Below are 10,415 nucleotides of genomic sequence, written 5' to 3' on the forward strand. Positions count from 1 at the left end.
TTACATGCACACAATATGAGAAGATAGCCAAGATAATAGGGCTAGTGTCTTTAAATCAAAATCTCAGTCCTAAGATTCTTAGTGTATCCAGCAACATTATAATAGATAAACAATCCACTGAAGACAGAATATCATACACTTGCCTCATTATACATGTAGTGGTTTTGGCTGGGATAGTTATTTTTCTTCATAGTAGCTTGTATGGGGCTACGTTTTGGATTTGTGATGAAAATACTGTTGATAACACAGGAATGTTTTAGTTATTGCTGAGCAGTGCTTACAGAGTCAAGGCCTTTTCTGCTCCTCACCCCACCCCACCCACAAGTAGGCTGGGGGTGCACAAGAAGTTGGGAGGGGGCACAGCTGGGAGAGCTGACCCCAACTGACCAAAGGGATATTCCATACCATATGATGTCATGCTGAGCAATAAGACTAGGGGGGAGGTTGGCAGGGGGGCTGCTGCTCAGGTACTGGCTGGACATCAGTTGGTGAAAACAATTGCTCACTATTTGCATCACTTGCTTCTCTTGGGTTTTATTTTCCTCTGTCTCTTTTTTCTCCTCTTTTCCTTACAATTTATTATTATTTCTTTTTAATTATTAAGCTGTCCTTATCTCAACACACAAGTTTCTCTACTTTTACCCTTCCAATTCTCCCCCAGCCCACCAGCAGAGGGGGAGTGAATGAGCAGCTATGTGGTGCTTAGTTGCCAGCTAGGGTTAAACCACAGCAATACATAAGGGTGGGAAAAAATATTAATTTTTCAGTTCAATTTATGAACAAAATAATCGTTCACAAGTCAGTAGTTAAATCTTTATTACAATAATTTGAAAAAAATTGCTCTTAAACACCTACTGCACAAGCACACATTCCCCAACATACTATGCTATTCACAAAGCAAATACACCCTCGATTTCACCTAATAATGGTAGTTACTGCCACTAAAATAAGCATTTTTACATATTGTCAGTGTTAATGTTAGCGTTAGCCACAAGGTTAAAATGTAAAATAGTTAATAATGGGAGGGAACTAACTTGTGCTAGAACTAACAGAGCCTGGTTTCCTTTGCATTTGTGCCTTTGCTGTCCTTGATCATAGTAACACAGACATACCCACCATCGATACCTCGAGTTCTCACCCAAATCTCCTCAACACTTTCCCCAGCTGACTCCACATTGCCTAACTATAAGCTGGCTAAGAGGCAGTCATTGCTACATGACTGGTTGCCAAAAGCTAACCAGAACAGGTAAGTCTTGAGCTCACCACTCTCCCACACGCTTATTTAGGTCCCTTCTTTACCTTTATTCACCCCTTTTTTATTATTATTAAAGAAAACACATAAGAATTCCTTTTTTTTTAATCTGTCTGCTTTCATCTTCCTAATAATTTTATTCAAAGACAGATTTTTAAGTTTACCCTTGAGACAGGACTCCAATACTTGTACCAAGTAACAGATTCTGGAATTGGGCAGTGTCTTTCTAGCTGTTGATTTATTTCATACATTCTGACATTCCTAAATCAGTTTTCTCTGGCCTCCCTTCAAACCTGATACAGTACTTATCAGAACACAAAGGGGTAGTTTGAACTGTTACTCAACCCTTTTTACTAGTGATATCAAAAAAGAAACCGTTTAAACCACAGGACATTTAAGAATATAAACATTCTGAAATCCATTGTATCACCAAATACTGATGATAAAGGCTTCTATTTAGTATCTCTGTCTCAAACTACGTACCAGTCAGACCACTCTCCCAATATAAAAGAATGAAGAGTTATATATACACATATAAAAACCCCCGGAATATTTTACCAACCACATTCTTGCAAGTTCTCATTACATTTGCAGTGTTTTTCAAAATGTACATCCACTTTACAGATCATATCTAGCTTAAAGTTTCCATGCAAGTATTTAACATATTCCTGAAGTAGCTTCCTGGAGAGTCCAACATTTTTGTCTAATATTGCTTTAGTCCAGAAGGATCATTATGCACATGATATTTCAAAGTTAGAATCAATGTTGTGTTTAAATAGCTTTTTTTTTTTTAATTTTAACCTTCTCATCCACAACTTTAATTCTAGGAAACACAGGTAGACAATTATGTAGGAGTCCTGAAAAATACCAAAACAAAACACTTCTAAAGGAACATTCTAGAGCACACAGGGGTAATCAAACAGAATTTTTAGATCTAGGTTTCTCAGTCACCCATATTTCACATTCAGGAGAAAAAAAATTACTAAACTGATCTGAGACTACACATATGCAGAATTATGGAGTATACAACATTTCCCAAAACAAAACCATAACGTGAACTAGCAAAAAGCATCCAAGTATTACACAACCATAGTGTTAAAGTATTAAGTCTCCTGCAGTTTCTTCATAGGATATTCTAAAGCAAAATCAATTACTTTTCAACAAGAGACCGACTGCCATGTTATTCCATAGCACCACAACTCACTGAAAAATGCAACATTTGTAGAAAATAAACAGAACTCGGTTGTAGAGGACTACACTCTTCGACTAATACTGGGGGGTGGGCAATGCAAACCACAAATCTACCAGTGCTACTTCAATGCCTACTTCTCACAGGACCCGAAAACCTAAGCCATACACGGCAGCAAAACCGCACATCTGTATAATTGAGGTCATTTAGCAAGGAATAGCCTACTCCATTCTGACTAGAGACAGATTCCCCCCCCTCCCAACAGTAGGGGTTTAATCAATGCAAAACCATTGGTAGGGGTGGAGGAAGCTTTCTGTAAGCGACTCAGTTTTAATCCAAACACTACCACCTCTACACAAACGTTCCTTATCACCCTGCTAAGCTACACACCTAAGCCAACCCACAGTAACGCGAGGTCTCCATGCAAACCTGAGGACGAGAGTCTGTTGGCAAGATGCAGGGGCACATTAACCAGGAAACCGGAAAGAAAGAAGCATTGCCACTCCTCCAGAAGCCAGGAAGCTTAATAGTTGGAATAAGAAAGGGAGGGGTGAAAACAGAAGGGAGGAAAAAAAGGTGGGAGGAGAATAAGTTTGTGGGCTTTTTTTAAAGGAAAAGATACCTTTCCCCTTGGTGGGCAAAAACTACCCTTAAGCACGAAAAAGGAAGGGGGTTTAAGGAGAAAAAAAAAAAAAAAGAAAAAAAACCCACACACCCCCCCACTATCTATTAAAATACCATCGAACCCACAGAGACAATAACGTGCATTTTCTGCATCACAAAAAGTTCAAGCACAGCCTGCCGACACCCGACCCGCTGTCGCGCCTGTCGTCCCTCCCACCCTAGCACCGGAGGGCGGCAGACTGACCTGTCAAACAAACGGCAACGACAGCAACAGAAAATGAGCAACTAAGAGAAGGAGGAGGAGCAAAAATCTTTTCTCTTCAGGGGATTGATTCCCGTCCCCTTTTCCTTCCAGTTCCCCTTTTATTTTTTCCCTACCCTCACAAAAAAAAAAAAAAAAAAAAAAAAAAAGAAAGAAAATACTTTCCGTCTTTCCTCCTCCCCCCCCACAATATTCCGACTCAGAGTTTAAAACAAAGAGACGGAAATAGCTGAGTGCGGACCGAATAAAACCGAGTGAGCATGTCATGCATATAGCGCATGCGCACTGTGTGCACGCATACGCTCAGATCTATATCCTTGCCTCTGTCGAGATATGGGATTGGATTTGCGTTATCCATTCCTTCTATCCCATTCTGTTATGCGTGTGCTGAAAGGGGAGCAATGTCTTTCCGGTTTCCCCCTAAGCTTGGGGTGGAAGATACCTCTCTGCTGTACTCTGTTTCTCCCTAGGGTGGCCCCTGTGGGATTCCCAGCCCGGTATTGCTCCTTCATTCATGCACAATTTTTTCAGGTAGCATCCTTGTATGCTATCTTTTTGTCAAGATGGGAGTGATTGGGTGAGGGGTGAACTTACCCAGAAATAGCTTTTCTGCAATGCATGCTTTTCCCCTGCCCCATTTAGCCTTCTTGACACACAGGCACTCCTGACGATGCTTCCCCCAAACTTGTACCTTCTTCACATGCAAAGACAAGCACCCCAGAATAATCCTCCCCAAACCTGCATATTTCCACATACAGGGACACTCATCACTGTCAAACGGATAGACTCATCACTGATAAACAGGGACAGACATTTTCTGCATGACCCTTCTAATGTCTCCCTAACACATTGGGAAGACAAACACTCTTGCAACATACAAGAAAAGATCTTACTGCCACAGGCCACCAACTCCCTTATTTACACAGGAATGAACCCACCAACAGCTTTTCTCCACCAACAAACTCCACACACAGGACTTAACCCTAGTACCCTATTCACAGCACAAAAAAGCACCAAAACAAGCTCCCAACATTAAAGTCATACATGCAACCCACCAACTTCTGTACTAGATTCTCTAGGACCCAAATACTCCCCCATCCACATATGCAGATTTCAGAAACAGCTCACATCCTCTCCAAGACATGCTCACTTTCAAGAGTCCAGAAAATGGATGTCCAATTATGAACAGTATCAACATTCCCCAGACTGTAAAAATGAGTTTAATTTTTCAAAATAAGATTAATTAACAAACCTTACATTCTGGACAATTTGTAGGCTTTCAGATTTCAGTGTTTAAAGCCATATCATACTCCAGAGTTTTCTCCAGAAGCATATAGGTGGGTTGTTCTTTTAATATCCTCCCCCAAATAATCACATAATTCTGTAAATTGCAGCTTTAAGACATCCACTAGTTACAATTAAACTTACACAGGAGCTGGGAATGCTGGTGACAAGTTATTTGCAATTTTTCATTAGGTTGCATAAGTCAAATACTTCAACTGAAAGACAAAGCATGAGGACAAATTTGCAAAGCAGGAACTGAGGTTGAGCTCACACCACATAGCTGAACACTAAGATTACTCAGAAAGTAACCTTTTGTCGTGGTTTAACCCTGGCCAGCAACCAAGCACCACGCAGCCACTTGCTCACTCGCCCCCACCCAGAGTGATGGGAAGGAAGATCGAAAAGGAATGCAAAACTCAAGGGTTGAAATAAGAACAGTTTAATAGGTAAAGTAAAAGCCGCACATGCAAGCAAAGCAAAGCAAGGAATTCATTCACTACTTCCCATGGGCAGGCAGGTGTTCAGCCATCCCCAGGAAAGCAGGGCTCCATCATGTGTAATGGTTACTCGGGAAGACAAACGCCATAATGCCAAATGTCCCCCCTTCCTCCTTCTTCCCCCAGTTTATATACTCAGCATGACGTCATATGGTATGGAATATCCCTTTGGCTATCTTGGGTCACTGTCGCGATGGAGGGAAGACACAGTCACTCAATATGAGTGATCAGCAGACTTCATTTATTGTGCCTTAAGTCACCTTTTATGCCTTGTTATAATTAGCTCATACATATTACAAAAGTTAAGCTCATTATTGGTTAGTTGCCTAAATACCAAGCCCGCCCCTAGTTTCTCTTCTGTAGTTATCTGTTCCCACCTGTAACATTCTTTTCCCACCGCCATCTTCCTGTTATTGTGTAACAAGAACAGCCAAAGACAGTGTATTTTGCTTTACTTCAGATAAGCTGAGAGCGATGTGCATTTTTGTCCAGCCAGCTGGACTATGTCTATGTGACCCTTTTCAGCTAGCCAGTTATCCACAATTCCCCCGTTTTTATTTTGGGCGACATAGGCTTGGTTGACCATTTTCAATAACAGCGTTTTAACACAGGAAAATACACAGCCAACTTATAAAATCTCAGTTCAGAAGTATAATTCCTGAAATACTTGAAAAATAAAGTTAGCTTGAAGCTTTAATTTAGATGCTCTTTCTGTTCCAGTGATATAAAAAGTTTAAAAAATTCAAAGGTAATTTTAAAGTTCTGAACATGGACTAATGCAAGCTCAAAACCCAAAAAGAAACCAAACTGATGTTTGACTAGGACTATTTGCAAATATTTTAGTGGAAAATCCCTGACCATTAACAATTTTCTGTCCAAATAACAACTGCCCTTATGCAACCAACCAGTCCATACATTTTCTGAAGAATACCTCATTGATATCAAAGAATTAACAAAGGGAAAAAATTAGTTCTAAGCTATATACATTCATAAGTGGATTTTTCAATAGTTACATACAGATTTACACACTAAGCCATAATGGCTTGTAGGTGATACACACAAGAAGAGTACGTTACTTATCTGTCTGAATGTCTATGCTAAATTTGACAGCTATGCCACAAGCCAAGCCTACATGGGTGCTGTATGTTATGCACGTTCCTTAACAAACAGAAGTATAATAGGTAAATTCCCAAGATCTAGTCCCCAACCTAATTATATTATTTTGTAGCCAATTAAGGAAAATAACACAAATGTGCATATCTACGTGTGCACACACCTTTTAGTTCAGAACCGATCTGTGATAAAAGGCCTTAGCCTTATGGCATCATCGAATCTTAACGAGTACAGTAATTAAAAATGCAGTCTTACTGTAAGTGCAATTTATGCTGACATTCCCTCAAATGCTACACGTGAGTATTTCTCACTCAACTGCCTCAAGTTAAAATAGTAGTATTTGTTAATATGTATTAAAAAATCATTAATTCTCTACAATAGCAGTTGACTTCCATAACACTATGTAAGCAAAAGAGGCTTAAGATGGGTTTTCTGAATACTAACAATTTATTATAGACTGTCTAAACTCAGGTCTTGAAAGATTTCACTCTGCCAGACGTAGAAACACTGTTGCACTCCAGTTGTGATATCCCTTTTCCCAAGTTGTCACATGCACATCTCGCTCAAGCAACATTATTGTTAAAGTTTCTCTCTGCTACATAAAAGCATATTGCACTTGTAGATATAAAAGACAGCACCCTTACTTAGATTATTACCTTATTACCTTGTAACTCTTAGTATACCTTGTATCTCTGATTTCATCACTTCAAAAATTCACCAGAAGCAGATAAAACCACAGCATCAGACTAAACTACACCTTAACTGCCGATTCAAATAAAGGCATTCTCTTCAGATATGCCTAATGCTTACAAATAATTTTGGCTGGTTTTGATCAAAAAACTATTATTACAATAATGATCAAAAATAATAATCCCGTTTGCAAAATGCCTTTAAGCCAGCCTCCTAGTCCCAACCAATTTCCACATTCAGAATACAGCATAAATACAGAATACAGAATAAATTATCTCCATCAAGGCAAAAAGGCTTCTCTTTAAGCACAGAGATGTTTGCTAGTTCAAGGCAGAAACCCATTTCTTGTAGGGGACATCTGAAGCACCTTTTTTTTTTGGTGGGTTTGTAATCAAGTCCGTATTTTTCCTTGAGAAGCTTAAGCTGTTCCTCTTGTTTCAGGAGTGTTTCCAACTCTGATTTGTCGAATAGGTCCATATTTCCCAAAAATATCATACATTTCCTCCGCTGTGATTTTATACGGCAGGTTCCGAATATAAAGGATCCGATTGACCTCTGGGTGCAGCCAGATGTTAGCTCGCTTGGCCGCTTGCATCGCCATGGCGCCGATCGGAGGGGGGGGGGGGGCGGTGCCGCCTTGGAGAGAAACCGCGGCCGGGAAGGGGCCTGCCGGGCCGCGCCGCCGCTCGCCGCTGCCGCGGGGGACCCGGATGCTATCCCATACGCTAATAACCCGGGTAATGCCTTGTTACAATCTATGTCCCGAACGCTCCGCTTTTCTAAAAAGCATTTGAGCAAATCGCACGTCGCTTGTCTCTCCATACCTTCGTCAGCGCTGTTGCAGCCTTTGCGAGACTTCGGCGACGCGTGGCCGGCGGGACCCTCTGTAGGTGCTCCCGGGCGCGGGGACTGTGCCCTGCCGCCTCCTGCGCTGCTTTCTGGACCGGTACCCGAATCTCCGTCGAACCGTGGCTCGCAGGTTCAGCCCTCTCTAGGGTCCCTGTTCGGGCGCCATTTGTCGCGACGGAGGGAAGACACAGTCACTCAATATGAGTGATCAGCAGACTTCGTTTATTGTCTCTTACAGTCACCTTTTATGCCTTGTTATAATTAGCTCATACATATTACAAAAGTTAAGCTCATTATTGGTTAGTTGCCTAAATACCAAGCCCGCCCCTAGTTTCTCTTCTGTAGTTATCTGTTCCCACCTGTAACATTCTTTTCCCACCGCGATCTTCCTGTTATTGCATAACGAGAACAGCCAAGGATAGTGTATTTTTGCTTTACTTCAGATAAGCTGAGAGCGATGTGCATTTTTGTCCAGCCAACTGGACTATGTTTATGTGAGCTTTTTCAGCTAGCCAGTTATCCACAGGTCACCTGTCCCGGCTGTGTCCCCTCCCAATTTCCCATGCCCCTCCAGCCCTCCGGCTGACAGGGCTCAAGGAACTGAAAAGTCCTTGACTTAGTATAAACGTCACCCAGCAACAACTAAAAACATCAGTGTCCTCTCAACATTGTTCTCACATCATAGCCAAAGCACAGCACTGTACTAGCTACTAAGAAGAAAATTAACTCTATCCCAGCTGAAACCAGGACACCTTTCCAGGGTGATCTGTACCTTCCCTATTATGCATGTTTTCTATGAAATCTTGATACATATCTTCACATTTATACACACACACGCAAAGACTAAGCCACAATACAGTCTGCTTCTACTTTGGTTAAGAAGGCAATGAGAAACAGGATGTTCAGTGTGGCACATTCCTAGAAGATGTTTTTCCGGGAGGTTAACAATCCACTGAGTCTCAAATACAATGTATATCATGACTTTAGGGTCCGTGCTTAGTTCTATGAATAAAATTATCCAGAGGCTATGGTATGGTAAAAAGGCACATGCCAACACTATAGATTTGCCATGTATAGCTTCAGGGTCTGTGCATCTAAGCAGGTGAGTCCTGTCTGTCAGATAGCTAAATTCTGTTCCCAATTTGACCACAAAAGACTCTGCAAAATTCTTTACTTATATAGGTATATGCTACATTGCAAGGGGAGCCTGCTGCCTGCATTCTGTGTTTAGAGTTCAAGAAGCCAAAAGCAGCAGTAACAATCTACATATATGTGGAAATTAGAAACTGGACACTTGTTTCTTTGCAGCCCTAATATTTCCAGATTCAAGCACTGTAGATGTGGAAAAAATATTAAATACAGAGTTTATAGCTTCAGCATTGTTACATTATGTGATAAAGCTCATCTGCACGCCCACAGAGGAGCTCAGAGAGACAATGGCAGGAGGGGGAGCCCAAATAATATCCTGCCAGGCTACTCTCAGACCCATCACAGGGGCCATCAGCCTATCAGATGCTTCAAAAGCCCAGAGAAGCACAGGGACACACAATGGCAGGCAGGAATCCAAATCAGGGACTCCCGAGGAACAAACACCTTGTCCAGGCCCCTCCCATGGCTGACCCACCAGAACCATCAGCTTCATTGTCCAGGCGTGAAACCCATCACGATGAGACATCAGGAGCAGCTCTCCAGATCACCTTTTGGACTTGAGGGGGTTGCTACCTACGGGGTGGGACATATTATGGGATGCAGGGGAAAAGCAGTTTGGGATGGCATATGACTTATTATGGGATGTTTAGGGGAGGAATGAAAGGTGGAACAAGGGAGGGGTATATATGATTTGGGGAGGAACAAGAATGGGAAAATAGAGGGATAAGGTGATAAAAGGGCCAGTTGGGTTTAAACCAGTTGGCTGGTCAGTATGCTTGACTGGCTATGCCCAGAGCCTGATCTACTTATTAAATTCCTTTCTATCTCTCCTCTGTGAGGGCGCTCTATTCTGTATATGTGTGTCTGGAGGTCTGAATGCCCTCAACTGGACTCAGACCACAGGTCGGAGGGCCCATGTCTCCATGCTGCCAGCAACTGGAGCAAGTAAGGGTGCCCAGGAGTATGATCACTTGCAAAGATCATGCCGGACTAGCTGGTGAATAGGTGAAGTGAGGAGATGAAGACACAGACTCCTGAATCTGACCAGAAGACCTTTTATTAGTCCAAACTCCACGCTTATATATCTTTGTTCGCTGTTCACGTGCACCATACTAAAATATCATTGGTTAATCAATACTGTTCACACACTTGGCTACATATAATTGGTTCGTTACTAAGCTACAAACACACTGAGCTTCTTGCATTTTTTTTTCTCTCTTCTTTCTTATCTCTGTGAGTTTCATGTTCTCAGCCAGCCGCCAACATGGCATCGCGCATCTGCTCCAGCCTTGCTTCATATCCCATTTTTCTTCCAGGCGTTCAGCCAACCTTATCTTACTTACTTTCTTCTTTAGCCTTCAAGGTCCTTCACAGGCATCGTGGCCTCCAGCACTTGCCATAAAGCTCTCTACAGTGAAGTGCCCTGGGAGCAAGGGGGTGAGTGGATCTCTAAGAGCCAACTCTGGGTGTGAGAGTGCCTGTGTATCTCTAGGGGTGAGAGCACAG

At 42.0% G+C, this 10,415-nt stretch overlaps 1 long non-coding RNA gene across 1 annotated transcript; it reads right to left on the reverse strand.

Moving 5' to 3' along the window:
- Positions 1-419: 419 nt before the first annotated feature.
- Positions 420-3,420, reverse strand: LOC121080407. Its single transcript, XR_005825365.1, has 3 exons — positions 3,310-3,420; positions 2,871-2,963; positions 420-2,109 (listed from the first exon to the last, which is right to left on the reverse strand). It is a non-coding gene; the product is annotated as an uncharacterized LOC121080407 (long non-coding RNA).
- Positions 3,421-10,415: the final 6,995 nt, after the last annotated feature.

Source organism: Falco naumanni, chromosome W (genome assembly GCF_017639655.2).
Source record: "Falco naumanni isolate bFalNau1 chromosome W, bFalNau1.pat, whole genome shotgun sequence".
Taxonomy (NCBI): domain Eukaryota; kingdom Metazoa; phylum Chordata; class Aves; order Falconiformes; family Falconidae; genus Falco; species Falco naumanni.